Below are 25,660 nucleotides of genomic sequence, written 5' to 3'. Positions count from 1 at the left end.
TGCATTTCCCACTGTCCATGTTTCTGATCTCCCATCAGTTTACTGTCAGATGAAGGACTGAGTACAGACTAGGTAATTTCGCATTAGGTGATATGGGAAAGAGAACCCAAACACAAATGGTATTAACCTCCTTCAATCTTGATGATGGAAAAGTGAGAATCATAGACATAAACAAGGAGAGGGTTCAGAAAAGGTTCAATATCCTGATCAAAATCAGATAAATAAGATCGTAAATATTTCTGGGATAATAGAAACTGTTGCCTTGAGAATAACCTTGAGTGTGTTAATAAATCCAAACTGCAGATGCTGATCATCTGAAATAGAAAGTGCTGATGAAACTCAGCAAGTCTGGCAACATCTGAAGAGTCACTGGACTTGAGACATTAACTCTGCTTTCTTCCCAAAGATGACACCCAGCCTGCTGGGTTTTGCCAGCAATTTCTGACCTTGTGCATAAAATGCTGAGTTCTTGGATCTCCAGCGTGCTGTTGCTGAACAGGAACAACAAAACGGCACAGAAACCAAATGCTAACTGCAGCAGAGTTGACAAAAAGGTTCTGATTCCCTTTGCAGAGTGTTGTTCAGTTCACAGTTAATATTTGGTCTAATAACATTTTTTTGGGACAAGTTTATATCTATTCAAAGCAAGCCCTACATAGGGAGTTCAAGTATTCTGATCTTCTCACAGGGGATGGGAAGAGGAGGACAGAAGATGGTGAAATATCAAAACGGTTTTGTTGGAGGCTTTGTTAAATCGAGGCAAAATAGAGTGTAAGCTTGGACATTGCTCCAATTTGCACCCATACTTTGCTTGGGATGTCAATGCTGAAAACTATTGTAAACTTGTACCTGTGTACATCCTTTGAGAAACCTCTGAGGCTATGAAGATATTTACGATGGAGAAGGATAAATTAATGCTGAGTAAGTTCTGGAACAATTATGTGACCCATCTGGTTCATGTCCTTTAAGGAAGGAAATCTTCTGTCCTTACCTGGTCTGGTCTGCATGTGACTCCAGACCCACTGCAATGTGGTTAACTTAACTACCCTCTGAGTATTTCGAGATGGGCAGTAAATGCTGGCCTACTCAGCAATGCCCTCTTCCTATGAATGAAAAATAAAATAAAATTGAAATGATCTTCGTTACACACTTGTGATCCTACATGAAAGGCAAAGAGGGATTATTCTGTTACCTTGATCCCCATGTCCTCCAAGTTTTACTTGCTGCAAACTCACAAGACTTCCAATCAGTCTGTTTAATGACTTGTGTCATATTGTGTTGATCTAAGAATTTTATGCTGCATGATTTTTAAAAAGGCACTATAAAACAATTTGTCTTAGCAGTAAATTCCTCTGGTTTAATTTAATTTAAAAAAGTGTGAAGCGCAGCTAACAGTAGAAAGAACCCACTGTCCTTTTGGCATTCCTTGCTCACTCGCAACAAGACAAAAGGATTTGCACTTTCGTGCAATACTGCAATGTGCTGCCATTGTAAGGGAGCCATGAAGCAGGATATTTTGTGAGCAAGACCACCTAAAGATAAACTAATTACAGAAAAAAACTGTGGTGATAATTTGAAGTAATTTGAACCCTCCTCATTATCAGTAACAATCCCATCTCATTATTGACCTCTGATCTCTTCCCAATTGCCCTCCACACACACTCACCACCATGCACTCCCTAAACGTACCCTCATCACAATCTTTTTTAAAAGTTTTATTTATCTATTTTCTAATTAACCTGTTCAGATATTATGACCCAACTGTGGAATAGGTGGGACTTGACCCTGAGTCACTCTGTCACAAGAGCCCCACTCAAAATCTGCTTTATTCTCAGCTGTAGCATTGTCTTAAATGAAGCAGCAATTAAGGATTTTGCAAGATTAGTTTTTTTTTAAACTGTGTTGCAAGTGGTTAAAATTCTATGTTGTCATGATAATAGCTTCGTGACCCTCCCTTTCCCTTCCTCTGAAATCCTGCCTCAGTAACTATTGGGGCCATTGAATCCTGAGAACATTGAAAGAGGAGTAGGCCATTAATCCCATGAGTGTGTTCTGCTATTGTGAGAGTTCAGAACAAAATTTTGCTCTGAACTCCATAAACTTGCTTTTGGCCCATGTTGCTAAAATCTTACCTTTTTTCTTTTAAGAAAAACTCAAATTTAAAATTGACCATCGATTAAGTATTAGTTGCCATTTGTGGATGAGAATTCTGAATTGCAGCCACTGTTGTGTGTTCAACTGCTTCAACGTTTCACTTCTGAAAGGTCTGACTATATAATTTTGAGCTATGTCAGCAGTCCTGGAATCTCCAACCAACTGAAATAGTTTCATTGCATCTACCCTATTGTTTTCTTTAACACCATGCAGCCATTGATTGATGATCCCTGACCTTCCATAATACAGGGAATATAGCCCTAGGTTTGTTTCTTCTAACATAACCCTTAGAGTTCAAATATCCTGCTAAATCTTTGTTTCATTTCCCTCAAACCAGTGTACACCGCCAAAGGTTTCACGCCCGGGATTATTCACTATACTCCATAGATGGTGCAGTCAGCACTTTGTACAACTGAAGTGTATTTTCTGCCCTGTGCATTTTGGGTTATTAGATACAAGAACCAACAATCTGCTCACCTGCTTGAATATTCCTTGCACCCATGCACAATGTTATAATGATCTGTAAACCTGGATCCCAGAGCACAATACATGATGTACATCAATTTACACATTCTGTGTTTCCTCTGGGTGCTCTGGTTTCTTCCCATAGTCCAAAGATGTGCAAGTTAGGTGAATTGGCCATACTAAATTGTTCAAAGTGTCCAGAGATGTGTGGGTTAACCATGGAGAATACAGGGTTACAGGGATAGCATAAAGGAGTGGGTCTGGGGTGGGTTGCTCTTTGGTGTGGACTTGATGGGCCAAATGGTCTGCTTACATACTGTGGGGATTCTAAGCTTTTTAATTATACATAACCCTTGAAATGCTGTGTATATGCAATCTTCTTGTGGGACTTATACGTTAACTGCACCTAAGCAAATCTATATCTAAAGCTATGAATGTTACATAAATGAGCTGACAAAAAAAAATTGGGTGAAAAGTTTTGTTATAAACCATTTTAGTGTAAGCTGCATTTGTACAGGAAACACAGGCCTTTTGAAAGTATTAAAAAAGGATTTAAGTGTTCATCACAGCACGTCTTCTCAATACGTGTGATAGGATATATATAAAATATACACACATTTAAGAATTGAATCAAATGCTCAGATTTTAAAATGCAATTTAAACAGTTCGTGTCATTTAGATCTGATTAGCCACCCATTTCAATTGTCCAGCCTAGCCTCAGTATAAGAATAATTGTTGGCTCCTTTCCCAATCCCCTGTTGGATTTGTTGAGATACATGTTTCCATTTCAAAATAGCTATTCTTCCCTTCATCAGAATTTTGTAAATGTGTTAATATTTATGAAGAAAAATTGGATGCTAAGTCAGTGTAAGATGATATGAAAATGGTTTCAAGTGTTTAATTATTTGTGATAGTGTTCATTAAGAACTTTGGAACCAAATTCCTATTAATTTTGGAATAGATAATTAGCATTTGACTAAATGTTTCTTCAAATTTTATGATAACATAAATAAAAGCACCATATGTTTTGGTATTTAATAGAGGAATAATAGTTACACTTGTAACAATTTGATGAAAATTCACCTTAATGTTTATGATTTTTTTAAAAAAAAGATGGTTTGAAACACCATGCCAGGTTGCACATTACTTAGGTATAGTGATTGAGTTATCCCTTCACCCCAGTCCATTACACAGCCCATGTTTAAAAACAACCAGCTGCAGTGTTGTCAGAGACTGGAAGCTCATGCTCGTATTTGATCGCTTACACAACAATGGATCAAGAATTAGATGCTTCCAAGTGAAGAGACTGTCCATTAACCTCTCTTCTGCTCTCCAGATCCAGAAAAGAGACTGCATTATCCAGTATGTCTGCAAAGTTTATTCACTGGCCAACATCAGGGTGTTGACAGGAGCACTAAAAGTCTGCCCTTGATTTCTGTTCTCACAGTATGTATTCCAGTGAAATGGAGAGAATTGTGCTTAATAAAGGAAGAAAACTAAATTTTATTTTAATGGCTAATTTAGTAACCTATTTTTGTCTTGAGATTAGTTAATGTTTAACTCTCTGAATGTTATGGGGCACTATAAATTTTGTCTTATGATCCTATCCCACGAGTTACCTGATGAAGGAGCAGCACTCTGAAAGCTTTTACTTTCAAATAAACCTTTTGGACAGTAATCTGGTGTTGCATGATTTTTAACTTTGTCCACCCCAGTCCAACATCGACACTTCCACGTCCCTCTTAAATTTAGACTGAGCATCAAATGTAAATTGCTGGCAACAACACTGTTATGATTTGCTTAAATACTAGACATTTTACCTCTCACATTGAGGACATGGATGGCTTGAGTATAAGTTTCCATGTGATGGAAGCAGTCTTAGTAATAAACCTGCAAGTTTGTTAAATGGATTAAACAGCATTTAAATAGTGAGCATTTGAGGATAAAATTGATATATCTAAGCTAAAAGTATTATATGTTATAACAAATTGTTTTCAACTTCCATGGACAGGATATTTTCACCATTGTTGCAGAACGTTACACATCTTCACAGAGAAAGATAACACTACCCTGCACAGATCTACTGCTAGAAGCTACGTTCCATTTTCTGTCTTGCTGGATTGAGAGATTCAGCAGTTCCTGTTTGATGGAGCAAATCATACTTTGGTAAAGGAACTGAGCGAAAATAAGAAATGGGTCATTGTCGTTCTCAAGCCCCACTTGGCTGCAGCAGAGAGAATGGACAACAGTACATGTTCGTCTAACTGGAAGAGACTGCATAAGGATGAACAATTCTGCTGTATCGACACTTGACTTGCTCTTATTTCATAGCAAAAACTGTGAGGTAATAGAGTGGAATTTTTGAGGTCCAAACAGGAATTTGCTTTGAAGTTACACTAACTTGTGTGCCCATTCTACCGTTATTCATTTATGCCTGCATTTTGTACCAGTGTCATTCACATGATAGGAAGTAAAATGGGCATGAAAGGCAGAAATCATCCAAATGATCGTGATGTATGGACTTCCTATCAGACTTCTTTGAATCCGCAAGTTGAAGTTTTAAGCCATTTAACCATCATTCATTCAGGCCATGCCATGATATCCATGAACATACTGTCATGGAAGATTCAGTTTTAAATGTGACTCAGTTTTAAATGTGACTCAGTTGCATAAGAAGGAACAAGAACAGAAAATGCATGGGTCTCAATGAGGCAATATTACCCATCTTAAAAATATCTCTAAACATTTCCTATGCTTAAAATTGTAGTGGCAACTTTTTGCCTATTTTTATATCAATTGTAACAAATTGAAATGTATGTGTCTGAGTTTCCAGCATCTTTTGTTCAGCTGCACCACTGCATGTGATCAGGTTGCAAATATGCAGGAGTTTTCATCCCAGTACATTCTTCCACTCTGATATAATTGGATAATGAAAATAAAGAAAAGCACTGTTCATGTTCAAAACTAAATTCAGCAGACTTCAGTATGTCTGGAAATGTTCAGTCTGTTTGAAAGATTATTTTGTTGACTATTAGCGAATAGGCACCAGGCGAATGTGGGTGACCATAACAATGACCTGTTGTAGGCTGGAAGGTAATCTCATTAGGGTTTGTGGCCTTTGTTTGCTAATAGTATAATCACCATGTTAATGTTCAAAGTAATTTGCTGATGGCACCGTTTGTATTAATGGTTTATTGGGAAGGTAGCTTTACTGCTGCACTTAAATCACTGAATGTTAAATCTTAATGCCCAATGTCAAATCAAGGCTGTAGTTTAATATATCTGAGAAAGTAAAATACAGTGAATGTTGTCCCCTCAGTCATTGGTGAATCCTTGCAGATTCTCACCTGTTGGGTGCTCTGCTATTAGCCATGTTACTTGTACACAGCACAAATTGCCATGTAAGAAAAAATTGGAATATGTAACTGAACATTCAATAATGAATTGACTTTTTTTAATATGATAGGGAAGAGCATGTTATTCACTTTATTTTGTGGAAACAGTGTAGAATGGTTTCAGGTGACTGAACTGAAGAAAGTATTGCCTTTTCCTGCTGAATATATGTAGGTGAATTCACTAGGTGCTGCTGGAAGGGAACTAAGCACAGCATTTACTGAATTGATGATCAAGCTTCCGCAACATCCCGATCTCCCAATTTGTGTTTCATTTGAGTGCTGCCTCCTACTGGAAGCATCTAATTAGTGACTCTAATCGAGCAAATCTTATTTATTCACTGAGGAGGGTGTCAGCTTTGGTTGAGCAATCATTTGTTGCCCTTCCCTCAGTAAATGCATTGTGATTTTATATCTGAAGGTTGACAACACAGTAAAAATAGTTTAAAGCCATGTTTGTTTTACTGTATCTAAATTTCTTTTTACTCTGTCCAGTGATAGGACCATCAGGTTGAATGCTTAATATTTAACAGCATACTTAGATACATGATTTAAATGTGCTATTTTGAAGTTCCATTTCAACTATTATGTAGATCTATTTTTTCTTCTGTCGAACACCACGCAGAGACTGTTGCCTTTTCTGATCTCCGTTTTATGTTAAAACTTGATGGAATTTATGATTTCTCTGCTTGCTGTCAAAAGCTACTCCAATTTATTGGTGATACCATACTTCTTACACAAGGACAATTCTGTGGCTTCCCACCTGTGTTTGTCTCTGACTCTCACCAAGTGCTCTGAGCCATCCACTTTTGTGAGAAATACCAATTGGGTTGGAAGACATTATTAGGAAGTCTTAAATTTACTAATTCGTTACATTAATATTGTGAATTTAAATGTGCAAAGGCCAATTTCCTCAAATGTATGTTAGTTTCTATTATAATAAATCTTTGCCTGCTGATTATTCTCAGAATTGATATTTTTGTTTTAGTTGTCCAGTTTTACTTCTGAATCTCTGGTTAAGGTCAACGTGAAGATTATTGTAACAATTTAAGAGTTGAATAATGATAAAATAATATAGAATTGGGACTAACACAGATTTTGCAGAAGCCAAAGTGGGATTATTGAGTACTGCTTTCATAGATGTTGCAGGGATTGTCTAAATGTACCTTTCCCTCTCCTGTAATAGTTTGGTTACTGAATACTGGAATTATTTCAGATTTCTGCTTTTGAAATTCAAAGCCAGTTTTTTTTTAAGCTAAAGAAACTGAATAGGATATAAATTATTCATTAAGAAGTCAAGCTGGGGACCTTCAGAATTTCTTGTCTTGTGAAAGCAACCTGGAATGAGTGTGGAAGGGTTAGTTTTATTTTCCTTTGGAAGATCATGCGCTGATTTGGGTGCACAATGCTACTGTAATCCACAACAAACTTTGTTACAATGAAATGACCTTTACTATCAGCATTGTTGAGACATGGACTATCATGCCCAAGTAACTGCTACATTGCTGACTACTGCCATGTTCCTGACCTGACTCTAAACCTGGGTGGTCATGGCTAATGGAGATATTCATGACTACAGATGTGAACAGTTTTTTATTCTTGAGTACATGTTATTTTCTTTTTCTCCAACAGTGTTATCCAGTGTAACTTTGGCATGAATTGTTGATGATATACATGCTTAAAGATGTGAACCATTAAGTTCTGCTTCCTCCCATTCTTTCATAGCACTAGTCACTCACAAGCTGTCTAAATAATAGCCACACTTGGTTATACAAGAGAAGTCTTCTTCTATAAGTATAACTTGCTCTCTGATTTGCAACAATAAGTTATTAATTCTACGCAACATGAAAATTAACTCCTATACCTGCTGTTATAGTGGTTTTATCAATATTTAAATCACAATAACCTTGAATTGCTTTAGCACTGTTTTCCGTTATATAGTGAAGATAGATTGCAAAGATATTGATAAGTTGTTAAATTCTTTCTTCACACGTCCCTCTGTCTCCTTCACCATCACCTTGATCAATGAATGTAAGATGCTCATGCATGACCTTGATGTTAAGATTATTCCGTTTGATTAGTCATCTCTGCTATGTCCCTGCCTCCTTTTAATTACCCAAAACAGCCGAAATGCCTCTGATGCTCCCCTGTCCTCAGTCCGAACTTGCATTTTCCTGTGGTTTCCTACCATCCCCATGCTGTCTGAGGGTCATTGTGACCATGAGACCCACCTCCTGCTCCCTTGGTCTTTATTTCCATTGAGTGTATGGCTATATAACTTTACTTTCTAGCTCATAAAATGGCTGATATTGTGAGCAATTCACCCTGCCCCAATTTTGTTCTCTTCAAATCTTCCCATTATCACTATTTTCATCTCTCAAATTCCTGCACTCTTGAACTTTGTGCAAACTGTGATGCAGTTGACCTCGCTATCATCATCCAACTGGGTAAAACTGCACTCATTTGATTCCATTTTTATCTGTTTGTAGCAAGTTGTTTTTCATCCTTCCTGTGCATTTACCTCTGGACTCACTTAACGGTCTACCCTTATTCCCCTTCTATTTCTCAGAATATGCCACTTCTCATCCAGAACATGGCATCAATCTCTATGTGTTGTTGATAACTTTAGATCTCCCTCATCTTCCTTCTGTTTTTTTTGACCCTCTACGTCTTAATATTGTCAAACTGTTGTCCACCTATCAAGTAGTGCATGAGTAGAAATTTCTTCCAATTAAATGGTGTGAGATTAACATATAGCCTTTGGACCATCACAAACTCAGTGTTTATGCTACTGACTTCATGCAATTATACATTCATACAGAAGAGGCCCTTGGGCCCATCAAGTCTGTACCAATCTTAAAAAGGAACTACTCTAAATCTACACTGGTTGCACTTTCCAGCACTTAACCTATGGCAATTAATATTATGAAGTTTCAAGTGCTTATCCTTGAAAGGGCTTGGAAAGGGTGGATGCTAGGAAATTGTTTCCATTAGGCGAGGAGACTAGGACCCGTGGACACAGCCTGAGAATTAGAGGGGGTAAATTCAGAACAGAAATGCGGAGACATTTCTTCAGCCAGAAAGTGGTGGGCCTGTGGAATTCATTGCCGCAGAGTGCAGTGGAGGCCGGGACGCTAAATGTCTTCAAGGCAGAAATTGATAAATTCTTGATGTCACAAGGAATTAAGGGCTCCGGGGAGAATGCGGGTAAGTGGAGTTGAAATGCCCTTCAGCCATGATTGAATGGTGGAGTGGACTCGATGGGCCGAATGGCCTTACTTCCACTCCTATGTCTTATGGTCTTATCCAAGTACTTTTTAAACGTTGAGGTTTCCTGCCTCAACTACCCTCCAAGCAGTGCATTTCAGATTCTTGCCACTGTCTGGAGGAATCCTTTTGATTAGATTCCCTACAATATGAAAATAGGCCATTTGGCCCAACAAGTCCACACTGACCCTCAGAGTAACCCACCCAGACTCATTTCCCTCTGACTCATGCAACAAACACTATGGGCAATTTAACATGGCCAATTCACCTGACCTGTACACCCTTGGACTGTGAGGAAACCGGAGTACCCGGAGGGAGCCCACACAAACACAGGGAAAATGTGCAAACTCCACCCAGACAGTCGCCCAAGACTGGAATTGAACCTGGGTCTCTGCTGCTGTGAGGCAGCTGTGCTAGCCACTGAGCCCACCATGCTGTCCTCCCATTTCCTCCCCAAGTTCCCGCGAAACCTCCTGTCTTTCACCTTTAAAATTATGCCCCCTTGTTGACAACTCTTAAACTAAGGGCCCAACTGCATTCTATCCTCTGTCCATATCTTCAGCACCATTTACACCTCAATCCTTCCCTGCTCTAAAAAAAGCAGCCTGAGCTTATATAGTGTCTCTTGAGAGCTAAACTGCATCATCCCAAGCAACATACTGCTGAATTCTCTCTGTATCCCCTCCAGTGCAATCGCAGAACTGTGCAGAAACCTTGGTTTGGCCACAGCTGGAGTACTGTGGAGTTTTGGATACTGCATTACAAGAAGGATGTGTTTGCACTGTATGAGGTGCAGAGAAGACATTGCTAATCATTCCTCCCTCTCCCAACTGTTCAAGACTAAACAGCCTGTTCACTATCTTGGAGCCATATTTGACCCCCAAATAAACCTCTAATCAAATATCCAAATCATCTGCAAGCCCACCCATTTCTTCCTTCGAAATTATGTCTAATTTTGCCTTCTCCCTGTTCATCTGCTGCTGAAATACTCTCTTCTGTGCTCTTATGGGCAGCACGGTGGCACAGTGGTTAGCACTGTTGCATCACAGCGCCAGAGACCCGGGTTCAGTTCCCGCCTCAGGTGACTCTCTGTTGGAGTTTGCACATTCTCCCTGTCTCTGCGTGGGTTTCTGCCGGGTGCTCCGGTTTCCTCCCACAATCCAAAAATGTGCAGATTAGGTGAATTGGCCATGCTAAATTGCCCGTAGTGTTAGGTGAAGGGGTAAATGTAGGGGAATGGGTCTGGGTGGGTTGCGCTTCAGCGGGTCGGTGTGGACTTATTGGGCCGAAGGGCCTGTTTCCACGCAGTAAGTAATCTAATCTCTTGTTACTTCTGTACTTAAGTGTTCCTCCACTCCTTGCTGAGCTCCCATATTCTACCATCCTGTAAAGTTGAGATCATCAGAAATCTGCACCCTGTGTACTAACATGCACTGAGATGCATTCACCCATCTATGTGATTGATGACCTACTTTGGCTCCCAGTTCAACAAAGCCTCTGTTTTCTTAAAAATAAACTTGTTTTCAAATCCACTAATGGTCTCACCCAACCCTATGTCAGTAATCTCCTTCAGCCCCATGACTCTCCAATATCTCCTCTCCTTCAGTTCTTGCTTCCTGAGCATTTACTTTAATTACACTCAATGGTGGCCACACTCTCAGCTGCTCAAGTCCGAACCTCTTGAATTCCCTTCTCCATCTCTTTCCTCCTTAAGAGAGTACTTAACTTAGTGGAAGAACAGGTTTTTTTTTGGTCATCCAATTTAATGAGTCTCCAAATGATTTAATACCAATTCTGCAGAGCACCATGAGACTCATTATGATTGAAATGTTATTTGATCGACAGTCACTGAGTTGTTTAGTATCTGTGTGTTTTGTTTTAATTCTTATGTGACTAACATCATTACTCTAGACTCGAGCAAACCAGTGCAGTTGTGATTTGCTTCTCTTGTTCTCCAACCCAGTTTGTGGCCACTGTCTGCCAGCCTCTTTGTAGAATTTTTACAATTCATTATTTATTTATGTTACTTCTTTCCATTTAATCATAAATTCTTTCTTTGCTTTGGCCAGTTATTTCCAGCACTTCATAGTTGTTATCCCAATGCAGAATTATAACTGCTGTTTTCCTAAGGACAGTAATGAACTTCCTTTTCTCCTGTAAGTGCACCGCATATGTACATGCGAACAGATCAGAAAACAATACACCTTTTATTTGGTCTAATGCGTTATGTGGGAAAATATTTATAAATGTAATTTTAAAATCTAATAATTGGACTTTGACTTAATTCTTTATTACATTACATTTCTCAGTTTTCACAAAATTCCAGTTGTGGCTTAAAGAATAATCCTTTGCAGGTATTTAATTCCTTAATTGGCTTCATTTATTGCCATTCATTTTTTTTTCCTCTTGCCTTCCTGGCTAAAACAGCAGTCTCTCAGTATTGACAAATGATTAGAATATGTATGTATTTTCTTCTGTGGTAGAACACATTTAATGTGTAGCTGTACCTAATAGCTGCACTCTGCTTTGCAGCATATCACTTTTTATCCAGTGGAGACAGTTAGTTTGTTTTTCTGGTTGGGCTTTTAGCTTCTACTTTAATATCTATGCCATTTTGTCTTCCCTCAAATTACCTTGCGTTCATAAGCCACGCATGCCACTTGATAAGTGGTGTTCAGTCTTCTATTATGTAGACTGCGAAGTGAGTGGTGGCAGGTATGGAGAATTATAGATTAGACTTACAGTGTGGAAACAGGCACTTCGGCCCAACAAGTCCACACCGACCCGCCGAAGCGAAACCCACCCATACCCCTACATTACCCCTTACCTAACACTACGGGCAATTTAGCAATTTAGTATAGGTGGATCATTAACGAGGTCTGATTCAATGTTCAACCATTATTCGCATTGCTGTGACATTCTCTCACTACAGATCAGGAGTGGGAACTGTGACTGAATCTTATTTCCAATACCACCAAAGTCACACTGTTTTAGTTTTATAGTTTGCTATGTGTGCAGATTTGGGCACTATACCTTAGGAATAATATATTGGCTTCAAATACAGTACAATAGAGGTTTACAAGAATGGTACCTGGAAGTCAGGGGTTAGGTTATGAGGAGCAATTATACAACTTAGGCTGGTTTTCTCGGAGTTGGAAGATTAAAGGATGATCTGCTCGATGTCTTTAAGATATTAATGAAAAAAGCCAGAGTAGATAAACTATTTCCACTGGATGGGGATTCTAGACCTGGGGGACATAGTCTGAGAATTAGGACCAGACCATCAAGGAGAACCTAATGTGCTTTTGAATTGAATTGAATTTGTTGATACGTGTACCAAGGCACAGTGAAAAGCTTTGTCTTACGAGAAATACAGGCAGAGCAGAGTTAAGTAGCAGAGATAAGTAAATAATAGGTAAACATCAGCAAAAACAAAAACGCAGGTACAGGTGAATGTTAACAGTTTGTGAGTCCTACCCTAACAGTAGGGTAGACACTGTTTTGAAACCGGTTGGGGCGTGTCTTCAGGCTTCTGTACCTTCTCCCCGATGGTAGAGGTTGTAGAAAAGCATTGCCAGGGTGGGATGGATCTTTGAGAATTCTGGCAGCCTTTCCTTGACAGCGGGCCTGGTAAATGGATTCTATAGATGAGAGGTTGGCCTTTATGATCATCTGGGCCAAGTTCACCACTCTCTGGAACCGTCTCTGATCTTGAATGGTACAGTTGCCATACCAGGTAGTGGTACATGCAGACAGAATGCTCGCGATGGCGCACCTATAAAAGTTGGCAAAGGTATTCACCGCCATGCCAAATTTCCTCAGCTGCCTGAGGAAAAAGAGATGTTGTTGGGCCTTTGTAACCAGTGCATCCACATGAAGATTCCAAGAAAGCTTGTTGTGGATGACCACTTCCAGGAGCTTGACATTCTCCACTCATTCCACCTCTGCGCTGTTAATGTGTAGGGGGCATGAGTAACATCCCGCTAATGAGTTGCTTGGTTTTGCCAGCATTGAGAGCTAGGTTGTTCTCAGTGCACCATTTTTCCAGTTCTCCCACCTCCCATCTGTAGTCTGTTTCGTCGCCATCTGAGATTCGACCGACTATAGTGGTGTCATCAGTGAACTTGTAAATAGTATTAGTCAGGTATTTGATGACACAGTCATGAGTATACAGTGAGTATAGTAGGGGGCTGAGTACACACCCCTGGAGGGCTCCAGTATTGAGTGTTATTGAGGATGAAATATTGTCCCCAATTTTCAATGATTGTGGCTTGTGGGTCAGGAAACTGAGGATCCAGTTGCAGAGAGTGGGGCTTAGTCCGAGATAACTAAGTTTAGTAATTTGTTCTCATACTCCTTCTTCAAAAAAAAAATTGGGTGTCCATTCATTCTGAAAATGTGTTGCTGGAAAAGCGCAGCAGGTCAGGCAGCATCCTAGGAACAGGAAATTCGACGTTTTGGGCATAAGCCCTTCTTCAGGAGAATCCAGAATGAATGCCCATTCATTCTGCCCAGTCTTCTTGTTTAAAACATCTATTTTACAAAATTATTCATGAGCGAAAAGGGAAAAATAAAACTTGCGTTTATATAGCCCTTTTCACAAACTTGGACCATTCCAGTGCAGTCACAATTTTTTTGAATGTCAAAGTTCCATAAACATGCGTTACTGACAAGATAACCTATGATGTTTCAGGGCTGAATGTTAGCCAGAACTATGCTCCTCAGGGACATTAGGCAGTACTGCTTCTCATGATTTTATTCTTCTGTTTGCAGCCCGCAACCAGTCATCTTTTTGAAGCACTTTGAAAGAAAAATTAATCCTTTAAAAATGACTAGAGAATCCAGATTAGTAATTTTTGCAGACTGCAGTAAATTTATAGGACTGAACACTAAAATTGATTGCATTAATGGGCACAGCATTCTCTAATAAATGAAAAGTTCACTTTGACCTTGAGAGATGCATTACCAGCACTTTTCAGTTTTGAAGTAGTAATCTACTGAACAATTACTGGAAACAGTGAAAAAAATGTAATGTGAATAAAGTCATGTTCTTGTTCGATTTGATTGAAGTGCCTGTGTTCTAGAGTGTAGGGGACCAGAAAGAGTTGTATTCTGGATGTATAAATACAGAGCAGGTGAAATCTAGTACAACAGAAAAATAACATGGTCCTAAATAATACAAGTTAGTTCATTTCTACTTGGAAGCACTTTGCCTTAATAGAACTCAAGGCATATTTTACACTAAGCAAGGTGAAAAGTTAATTAATTTATTAAACATAATTGATCTGTCATAGCAATTTTATGAGAGGATTTTTCTACAATTTTCCATCCTAAGGGTGAGGTCTAAGGTTTCCCAATTTACTTTTATTGACTCGAATTATCTGCGATAAGCAACTAGAGATGCAGTGTTCAATAATGATCTCTCTCATATCTCTGGCAATCTCACACACGTGCAGTGTGCCTTGTGTTAACATTGATGTTATCACATTGGATTTTTTTTTTTATTTTGCTTGCAACCACAAAATAGATTGTTGTGTGACCTTAGTGTGTGGAAACAACTTGCAGATTGCAATGCAGTCATACAAAGTGGCCTGAAAACGGGATCACTGAACATAGAACAATACAGCACAGAACAGGCCCTCCAGCCCGCAATGTTGTGCTGATCTGTGAATCTAAGCCCATCCCCTACACTATTCCATCATCATCCATGTGCTTATCCAAGGATTGTTTAAATCTTCCTAATGTGGCTGAGTTAACTACATTGGCAGGCAGGGCAGTCCACACCCTTACCACTCTCTGAGTAAAGAACCTGCCTCTGACATCTGTCTTAAATCTATCACCCCTCAATTTGTAGCTATGCCCCCTCGGATAAGCTGACGTCATCATCCTAGGAAAAAGACTTTCATGGTCAACCCTATCTAATCCTCTGATCATCTTGTATGTCTCTATCAAATACTCTCTTAGCCTTCTTCTTTCCAGTGAGAAGTGACCCAAATCTCTCAGCCTTTCCTCATAAGACCTTCCCTCCAGATGAGACAACATCCTGGTAAATCTCCTCTGCACCTTTTCCAATGCTTCCACATCCTTCCTGTAATGGGGCGACCAGAACTGTACGCAATATTCCAAGTGTGGCTGCACTAGCATTTTGTGTAGTTGCAGCATGAAATTACAGCTCTGAAACTCAATCACTCTACCAATAAAACAAACCAACTATCCGCCTTCTTAACAGCACTATCAACCTGGGTGGCAACTTTCAGGGACCTATGTACATGGACTCCAAGATCCCTCTGCACATCCACACTACCAAGAATCATTCCATTATTCCATCCAGTATTCTGCCTTGTTGTTCTTCCCAGAGTGAATCACCTCACTTTTATCTGTATTGAGCCCCATTTGCCACCTCTCAACCCAATTCTGCAGTTTATCCAAGTCCCCCTGCAACCTGCAACATTCTTCCATAATGTCCATTACTCCATTGACTGTAGTGTCATCCACCTATGCCTGCGTCCATGTCATTTATAAAAATGACAAGCAGCAGTAGTCCCAAAACAGATCCTTGTGCCACACCACTAGTAACTGGACTCCAGGCTGAATATTTTCCACTTACCAGCACTCGCTGCCATCTTATAGAAAACCAATTTCTAATCTAAACTGCTAAATTGCCCTCAATCCCATGACTCTGCATTTCCTCCAACAGCTTACCATGAGGAACCTTATCAAAGGCTTTGCTAAAGTCCATGTACACCATGTCAACTGCCCTATCCTCATCCAGATGCTTGGTCACCTTCTTGAAAAACACAATGATGTTTGTGAGACATGACCTGCCATTGACAAAACCATATTTACTATCTGCAATCAAATTGTTGCTTGTTAGATGATTATAAATCCTATCTCTTATAATGCTTTTCAAAACTTATCCTATAACAGATGTAAGGCCCACTGGTCTATAATTACCTGAGACATCTCTACTGCCCTTCTTAACAAGGGCACAACATTTGCAATCCTCCAGTCCTGCAGTACTAAGCCTGTAGATAATGACGACTCAAAGATCAAAGCCAAAGGGTCCAACACCACCTCCCTAATTTCCCAGAAAATCCTCGGGTAAATACCATCTGGCCCGGGGACTTGTCTACTTTCACTCCTTCTAGAATTCATAACACCTCCTCCTTACTAACTCAGTCCTTTCTAGTCTAATATCCTGTATCTCATTCGTCTTCCCTACAATATTCTTCTTTTCCTCAGTGAAAACAGATGAGAAACATATGTTTAGCACCTCTCTGATCTCTACAGGGTCCACACAAAACTTCCCATTTCTGTTTTTGACTGGCCCTATTCCTACCCTAGTCATCCTTTTATTCCTCTTATACCTATAGAAAGCATTAGGGTTCTCCTTTATTCTACCTGCTAAAGACTGCTCATGTCCTCCCTTTCCTCTTCTTAACTCTCTCTCTTTAAATCCTCCCTAGTTAATCTGTAACTCTCCATCTCATTTGAACCATCTCGTCTCATCATCACATAAGCCTCCTTCCGCTTAATACGAGATGCAATTTCTTTAGTAAACCATGGTTCCCTTACCTTATCACTTTCTCTCTGCCTGACAGGGACAAACCTATCAAGGACATGCAATATTTGTTCTTTAAACCAGCTCCACATTTCGATTGTCCCCTCCCCCACCTTTTGCTACCCCATTCTATGCATCCTAAGTTTTGCCTAATCTCATTATAATTGCCCTTGCCCTATCGATAATTCATGCTCTGTGGCATGCACCTATCCCTTTCCATCGCTAAACTAAAAATAACTGAATTATGGTCACTTTCTCCAAAGTGCTTACCTCCCACGAAATCAAACACCTGACCTGGTTCATTACCAAGCACCAGATCCAATGTGGCCTCACCTCTTGTCGGCCCTTCGACATACTGTGGCAGGAGACCCTCCTGCACACAATGTTGGGCAAGTTAAAGTCCCCATAATGTTCACCCTGTTCCTTTCATTCTTACCCTGAATCATTTTGCCGATCCTCCCCTCCATATCCCTGGAACTTTCCGGAGGCCTATAAAAAAACTCCCAGCGGTGTGACCTCTGCTCTTCTGTTTCTAACCTCAGCCCATACTACCTCAGTAGATAAGTCCTCGTCAAAAATTCTTTCAGCCACCGTAATGCTGAACTTGACTAAAAAGGTCACACCTTCCCCTCTTTTACTGTCTTCCCTGTCTTAATGATAGATCTAAACCCTGGAACCTGCAACATCCATTCCTGACAATGCTCTAGCCATGTCTCCGAAATGGCCACAACATCGAAGTCCTGAATGTTGGAATATATTTATAATATGGCCTCCATTCCTAATAATAGGCAACAGATTATACACAGGCTTAAGTTGTTCACAATGACTTAATAAAATCTATGAAAGAGCAGAGAAGGTTAAAAGATTGAACAGAAGCAAGACTTTTAGGCTGAGCAAGGGTGCAAGTTTAAACCAAGTATTTCCACATAAAGGCAATTTTCTTTCTGTACAAAGAAACTCCTGGAAGGACTGTGTGGGTCATGTGACAGATTGTGTTTCAGGTCGATGACCTTTCGTGAGAACTAGTAAGAGGTTGAAGAATAAATAATTTTTAAGTAACTACAAACCAGATGGGGCTGTGGTGGGAGTGTAAGGTGAAGGTGAGTGTAAAGGAGGAAATGAGTAAAAGGAAAATAATCTGTAATCGCATGGAGTGGAGGAATAATTAAAGAACACAAATGAAAATGCTGCAAGCTAAAAATAGGTGGGACTTGGACAGGCAAAGAAACAAAAGACGCTGAGGAGCTGGAAGTAGCAACCACATAACTATGACCAGCATCTGTTATGATCCCTGGAAGGTTGTAAAATGCTAAATTGAAAGAATAATTGTTCAGTTTGAGGAAAGAGGTTAGAATCAGGGAAGGATGGAAAATTAAAATGACCAGAGAGTGGAAGAATGTATCACCTGCAAGTACCCTCCAAGTCCCTCCCCATCTTGAACTGGAAAATTATTGCTGCTCCTTTAATACTCTTTGGTCAAATTCCTGGCCCTCTCTCCCTAATGACATTGTGGGTCCACTCTCACCAACTGGGCTGCAGCATTTTAAGGAGGCAGCTCAGCAGCGCCTTCTCAAGGGCAATAAATTCTTCCCCAGCCAGTAATGTCCATCCAATGAATAAATTTAAGAAAAAGATTATAGCCAGGCAGAATGGATGGATTTCTGAAAAATAATCCCCTGTTCTATATGAAATTTCCTCAGTGTAATGAAGTTCACATTGTGAGCACCAAATACAGTCAATTGATCAAAATATTAACAGCTGTTTAGCTAGCAAGCTTGTTTGGATCTCTGAGTAGATCATGGGGATAGTTGTTGCATCTGCTATGTTTGTAAAAGAATTTGCCAAAGGAAGTGAAATGGGTGTTGGAAGACTTACACAGCAGTGGCTTCAAGAGTAGAGGATGGGAATTCTGCAGTAACTCATCTGAACTTCCTCTGTCTGACTACTGAATAGGTTTACATAGTAAAATGTGAGGGCAAATGAATGGAGGGGCAAAGTTTGGCATGGATAAGGTACAGAGTGAAAGTTTGAGATCATGAGGGATAATTTTAGTTTTAATCTTTATTTTTAAACTCTGCTCACAGATCAAAATCTCCAGGCAGGCTATCCAACCACCCCAACTCGGGAGCCAGGCAGCCTCCTCATATCTGCCTCGGCTCAACTTTCAATCCGTCCCACCCACGGTCCAAATTGGAAGGCTAGTGGCCACTTCCAGAGTTGGAATTTGCAGAACAATGATTTCCCCTGAATTGGGAGCAAAAATCAGGGTCTCAGAGTCACCATTTAACAACAAATCCAACAGCTTTTCTTAGCAATGTGCTTAATATAAAATTACAGAGCAACACATAGTTACTGCCTGTAGGTAGAAGTGGGTACTGCGGATACTGGAGGTTAGAGTCAAGATTAGTGGTTATGGAAAAGCACAGCAGGTCAGCCAGCATCTGAGGAGCAGGAAAAATCAAACAAAATCCCTTCATCAGGAATGATCCTCGGGTGCTGCCTGACCTGCTGTGTTTTTCCAGCACCACTCTAATGTTGACTCTACTGCCTGTAGGTGTTCAGTCTAGGTCCACTTGGATTGGATGCAATTTAAGAAGGGCTAACCCTTTTTCATTGGGTCTTCTGTTCTTGATGGCTTTGTGCCAGTGGCACTGTGCCAGTTGGTAATTCATTGCCTCCATTTATTCTTTGATTGCACAGCAGATGTTCTTGTTTGGTGCCCCTTAATTAATTTCTGAGGAAGTGATCAGTCTAGATTGATTCACATTGAACTTAGTTTACTCCAAAGTATCAGATAGAGTTGATTTTCCCCACATGTTCCTCCTGTGCCTAGTTACTTAACTCCAGTGTGTTGGATGCAGCTTCCTTTTCTCTCCTTCACACTTTAGTCTTGCAAATGGTACAATAGTCATCAGTTTTGAATTTGTCTTTGTCGAATTGTTATTGAGGCAATACAACTGCAGCTGTTCTTTAGAAAGGACAGTTTGGCAAGTCACAACATGTTCTGAGAATTGTCAGATTATTTCCACTGACCCTGTGCAATAACTTTTAAGCATATCTGCGCAATACTATACCTAAAACATATTGTATCTAAATCTGTTGCCCAAGCCATCCACACATTTTATCACCAATGCACACGTGTCTTCTGAAATAAAATAATTTGCCAGACTTTCCAAAAGTATTTACAATGGCTTAGCCAGGAACGTATGCTGAAAACTGCCCTATAAACTGAAGTATACTCATTTCTAGAATGCCCTGGAGTAGTGCCTAACTCTGGGCCAGGTAAAAACAATGACTGCAGATGCTGGAAACCAGATTCTGGTGTAGAGTGGTGCTGGTAAAGCACAGCAGTTCAGGCAGCATCCAAGAATCAGGAAAATCGATGTTTCAGGCAAAAGCCACTCATCAGGAATACATAGAGAGATAAATGAGACAAGCGTGGGGGTTGGAGAGAAAGTAGCATAGAGTACAGTAGGTGAGTGGGGGAGGGGATGAAGATGATAGGTCAGGGAGGAGGGTGGAGTGGATAGGTGGAAAGGAAGATAGGCAGGTAGGACAAGTCATGGGGACAGTGCTGAGCTGGAAGTTTGGACCTGGGGTGAGGTGGGGGAAAGGGGAAATGAGGAAACTGGTAAAGTCCACAATGATGCCCTGGGGTTGAAATGTTCCGAGGCAGAAGATGAAGCGTTCATCCTCCAGGCGTCAGATGGTGAGGGAGTGGCGGTGAAGGAGGTCCAGGACCTCCATGTCTTCAGCTGAGTGGGAGGGGAAGTTGAAATGTTCGGCCATGGGGCGGTGTGGTTGATTGGTGCGGGTGTCCCGGAGATGTTCCCCAAAGCGCTCTGCTAGGAGGCGTCCAGTCCCCCCAATGTAGAGAAGACCACATCGGGAGCAACGGATGCAATAAATGATATTGGTGGATGTGCAGGTAAAACTTTGATGGATGTGGAATGCTCCTTTGGGGCCTTGGATGGAGGTCAGAGAGGAGGTGTGGGCACAAGTTTTGCAATTCCTGCGGTGGCAGGGGAAGGTGCCAGGAAGGGAGAGTGGGTTGTTGGGGGGTGTGGACCGGACCAGGTAGTCACAGAGGGAACGGTCTTTGCAGAAGGCGGAAAGGGGTGGGGAGGGAAATATATCCCTGGTGGTGGGGTCTGTTTATAGGTGGCAGAAATGTTGGCGGATGATTTGGTTTATGCGAAGGTTGGTGGGGTGGAAAGTGAGCACCAGGGGCGTTCTGTCCTTGTTACGGTTGGAAGAGTGGGGTCTGAGTGCAGAGGTGCGGGATGTGGACGAGATGCATTGGAGGGCATCTTTAACCACGTGGGAAGGGAAATTGCTGTCTCTAAAGAAGGAGGCCATCTGGTGTGTTCTGTGGTGGAACTGGTCCTCCTGGGAGCAGATACGGCAAAGGCAGAGGAATTGGGAATACGGGATGGCATTTTTGCAGGAGGTAGGGTGGGAAGAGGTGTAATCCAGGTAGCTGTGGAAGTTGGTGGGTTTGTAAAAAATGTCAGTGTCAGTTTGGTCGTCATTAATGGAGATGGAGAGGTCCAGGAAGGGGAGGGAGGTGTCAGAGATGGCCCAGGTAAATTTAAGGTCAGAGTGGAATGTGTTGGTGAAGTTGATGAATTGCTCAACCTCCTCGCGGGAGCACGATGTGGTACCGATGCAGTCATCAATGTAGTGGGGGAAGAGGTGGGGAGTGATGCCCGGTGTAACTACGGAAGATGGGACTGTTCTATGTAGCCAACAAAGAGACCGGCATAGCTGGGGCCCATAGGGTGCCCATGGCTACCCCCTTGGTCTGGAGGAAGTAGGAGGATTCGAAGGAGAGGTTGTTAAGGGTGAGGACTAGTTCGGCCAAACAAATGAGTGTGTCGGTGGAAGGGTACTATTGGGGATATTGGGAGAGAAAGAAACGGAGGGCTTGGAGGTCCTGGTCATGGCGGATGGAGGTGTAGAGGGATTGAAGTGTTCTGAACTGCCTTCCTATGTGCTCTGACCCAGGAAATTGAATGGGAGGACGATTAATGTAACGCAATGATACACTCCAGGATGCCTTTGAAGTCCTGATGCACTGAGTTTGAAGGAATTGCCTGGGAAGTTTAAACTTCCAATGGGCAAATATGCAGTGATAGGAACGTTCCAAAATAGTCCCTACCTCTAAAGGTGGAGACTGTGATGGGTTCCAATTTGTCTCCCTGGAAACCGAGTTAAAGTGGGAGATATTAAAACTTGCTCTAACTATTGGTTTGACTATAAAACTGAACTAGCTTGACACCACCTCCCACAATGGATCAGATTCCCTACCCATCTGCCCCAACCCTCAACTCCCATGGACCTGACTACAACAACCCCAGACCCTTCAGTTAACCATTGACACAACCCTTGCCTTCCACTGGACTCCATTCCTGATACATTAACAGTGCTTCAGCTGGGAAAGCTTCAGGCCCAGAGGTTTGCCTGATAATCTACACCAGAGGTTTACAGGCAAGTTTTTTTTAGTCTAATATGTCTCAAAACTAGGGATTCTGACTCTAAGAAGATCTGAGTCATAAAATGTTATGAGAGAAAATCTAACTAGAAGAAAGAGAATGACAGTGTGTCAAGCATTTTGTATGACAAATAGAGATGTACAGCATCGAAACAGATCCTTCGGTCCAACTCATCCATGCCGACCAGATATCCCAAATTAATCTAGTCCCATTTGCCAGCACTTGGCCAATATCCCTCCAAACCCTTCCTATTCGTATACCTATCCAGATGCCTTTTAAATGTTGTAATTGTACCAGCCTCCTCCATTTCCTCTGGTAGCTCATTCCATACACGTACCACCCTCTGCGTGAGCATGTTGCACCTTAGGTCCCTTTTTAAATCTTTTCTCTCTCACCCTAAACCTATGCCCTCCCATTCTGGACTCTTCTGACCCCCAACCAGGGGAAAAGTCCTTGTCTATTTACCCTATCCATGCCCTTCATGATTTTATAAGCCTCTGTAAGATCATAACCCTCAGCCTCCGATGCTCCAGGAGAAACAGCTCCAGCCTATTTAGCCTCTCCTTATAGCTCAAACTCTCCAACCCTGGCAACATCCTTGTAAATCAGTGCAAGCTAACAGATTAATTTTTCACTTATGCATAACTAGCCAGAAGCAGCTTGTTTGTTTGAAAACACAAAGAATTAAGTTTTGTATTTTTCATCATCTTGAGGATGGCTGCCATTGCTCAGTTCTCCTTCTGGCAATTCATTTAAAAATTTCTTCTTCCAATGAAAACAGGCTATTCACTAAATTTTACTTGGCTGGATGACCTTTTCTACTTTGCTGTGTCTGAGACCAACTGTTTATCTGATCAGCCTCTTGTAATATTGATGTTCCATTTCTCTGGTGCAAAATACCTTTGTAATCGCATGATTTGTCATCCACTTGAACAGATTTCTAGAGCTATGTGAGAAAATTGATTTGTTCTCTCAAGGTTTCGAGTTGAATGCCAAAAATGGCTGAAATGTACTGCACCATTTATGACAAGCGACCTGTTCTATAATGCTGAAATAATAGTTACTGACCCATTTAAAGGTTAAAAAGCATTATTATATGACCACATCAGTGCTTCTTGTTGAGTATGTGAACTGCTTACAAAATTCTAGTCCAAAACTGTTCTGGTTTTCCTTCAGGTTAAATTAAAATGCTGTAAGTTCTTATATCATTTGGTAACTTGCAACAAGCAACCATAATGTAAGTCCACTGATGATAAAGTTGCTTTGAAATGGCATTGCAGCAATGACTGATAAAATATGCCCAGAATAGGAGACTTTCTTGGAACTGTTTGAAGGATCCATAACAAATAATGAATAGAAGACAAATATGAAATGTATTTGGTAATTAATGTAAATATATTAATGAAACTCTTAATGATTTTGTGCTAGTTTTATACTAGTTTAATTACAAAACTGTGGAAGTCTTGTGAATGTGTTCAGATTGGATCTTGTAACATGGTTGGATGCCCAGCATCTTGAAGTCATTTATGACTGACATTAACTCTTAAACCCATGCACGATTATGGAGGAGGTCTATAGCTGCAACGAATGCAGAATGCTGGAAAATCTCAGGTTGGGCTGAATCTGGGAAAGAGTAAAACAGTTAACGTTTATGTCTGATATGATTTCTTCAGAGCTGAAAGGTGTTGGAAAATGTTTTTATACTTCTGACAGAGACAGAAACCTAGTGCAGAAGATCAAAGGGATTAATGGTGGAGGGTGAAAACGAGGAAGATGTAAAATGGGTGTAAATTAAGATGTAAAAGGGAGAGAATGTATCCTGTCTTAGGGCAATGTAATCAAGACACAATTGAGAACAAGGGGGCTGTGTGCAGGTTTGAAGAGAGAATGTAAGAAAAATGGAGAATAGGCCTAATGCAGCTAGTTTCTGAACTTACTGAATTCAATATTGAGACCTTGAGGCTGTCAAGTGCCTGAGGGTATTATGAACTGATGTTTCTTGAGTTTGCATTGTGCTACATGGGATCTCCAAAGCACGCCCAGATAGAAATTTTCACTGAGAGCAAGGTGTCTTATGGGAATGGAAAGTAACTGGGAGGTCAGAGTCCTTTCTATAGGTGAAGCAGAGATGTTCTACAAAGCAGCATTTGCTCTTGCCAATGTAGAAGGGATAGCGTTGTGAGCAGTGAATGCAGTAGACTGCATTGAAAGAGGCACAAGTAAAATGTTACCTTCCCTAGAGATATACTTGGGGCCTTGGACAGGGAAATGTGAATGGACAATGTTATGCCTTCGGTGATTGCATGGGAGGGTGCCATGTGGGAGTGAGGAAGTGTGAGAAATAATGTCAGAGAGGACCACGCTGTCACAGATGGAAGAGTCCTTGTGGAATGCTGACAGTGGAGGACAGGGGAAGATGCGTTTGGTGATGGCATGTTGTTGGAGGTGGTGGAAATGGTGAAAGATGATCTTTTGAATGCTGTGTCTTGTGGAATGGAAAGTAAGGACAAGGAGAATCATATTGTTTTTGGGAGCGAGGGATGAGGGCAGAAGTGCATGAGACAGATCAGGCCTGGTTGAGGACACTCATCCACAATGTTGGTCCAATTCCTTGGTTGAGGGGGTAAAAAGGACATGTTGGATGCAGTCTAATGGCATCATCAGAAGAGATGCAGTGGAGGTGGAGAAACTGGGGAGAATGGAATGGGGTCCTTGCAGGAAGCAGGGTCTGAGGATCTTTGGTCGAGATGATGTGGGAATTGGTGAGCTTGTAATGGATATCAGTGAACAGCTCATCCTCGGAAATAGAAACAGAGAAGTTAAAGAAGGGAAGGATTAGCAAAGGTGAGGAAAGGTTAGAATTTGGAAGTAAACCTGATTAGGTTTTCCAATCCTGGTTGACAGCAGGGTGCAGCGCTGAAGAGTTTGTCAATACGTTAGTGACAGTGTTGTAGTTGGGGTCCCGAGTGGGATTGGACTCAAGAGCATTCCATGTACCCACAAAGAGATGTTCCTTCTGCAAAATGTGGGAGGTAAGGGTCACCACTAGTGTCCCTGCTGACTACATCTGCGGAAAGTGCACCCAACTCACTCCTCGCAAACTGCTTTAGGGAACTGGAGCTGGAGCTGGATGAACTTCGGATCATTTGGGAGGCAGAGGGGGTTATTGAGAGGAGTTACAGGGAGGTAGTCACTCCTCAGGTACAAGAAAAAGACAGATGGGTAACAGTCAGGGGATGGAAAGGGAACCGGCAGGCAGTGCAGGGATCCCCTGCGGCCATTCCCCTCAACAATAAGTATATAGTTTTGGATTCTGTTGGGGGGGG

Source organism: Hemiscyllium ocellatum, chromosome 13 (assembly GCF_020745735.1).
Source record: "Hemiscyllium ocellatum isolate sHemOce1 chromosome 13, sHemOce1.pat.X.cur, whole genome shotgun sequence".
In the NCBI taxonomy this organism is placed as follows: Eukaryota; Metazoa; Chordata; class Chondrichthyes; order Orectolobiformes; family Hemiscylliidae; genus Hemiscyllium; species Hemiscyllium ocellatum.
Note: the sequence above shows the minus strand (reverse complement) of the source record.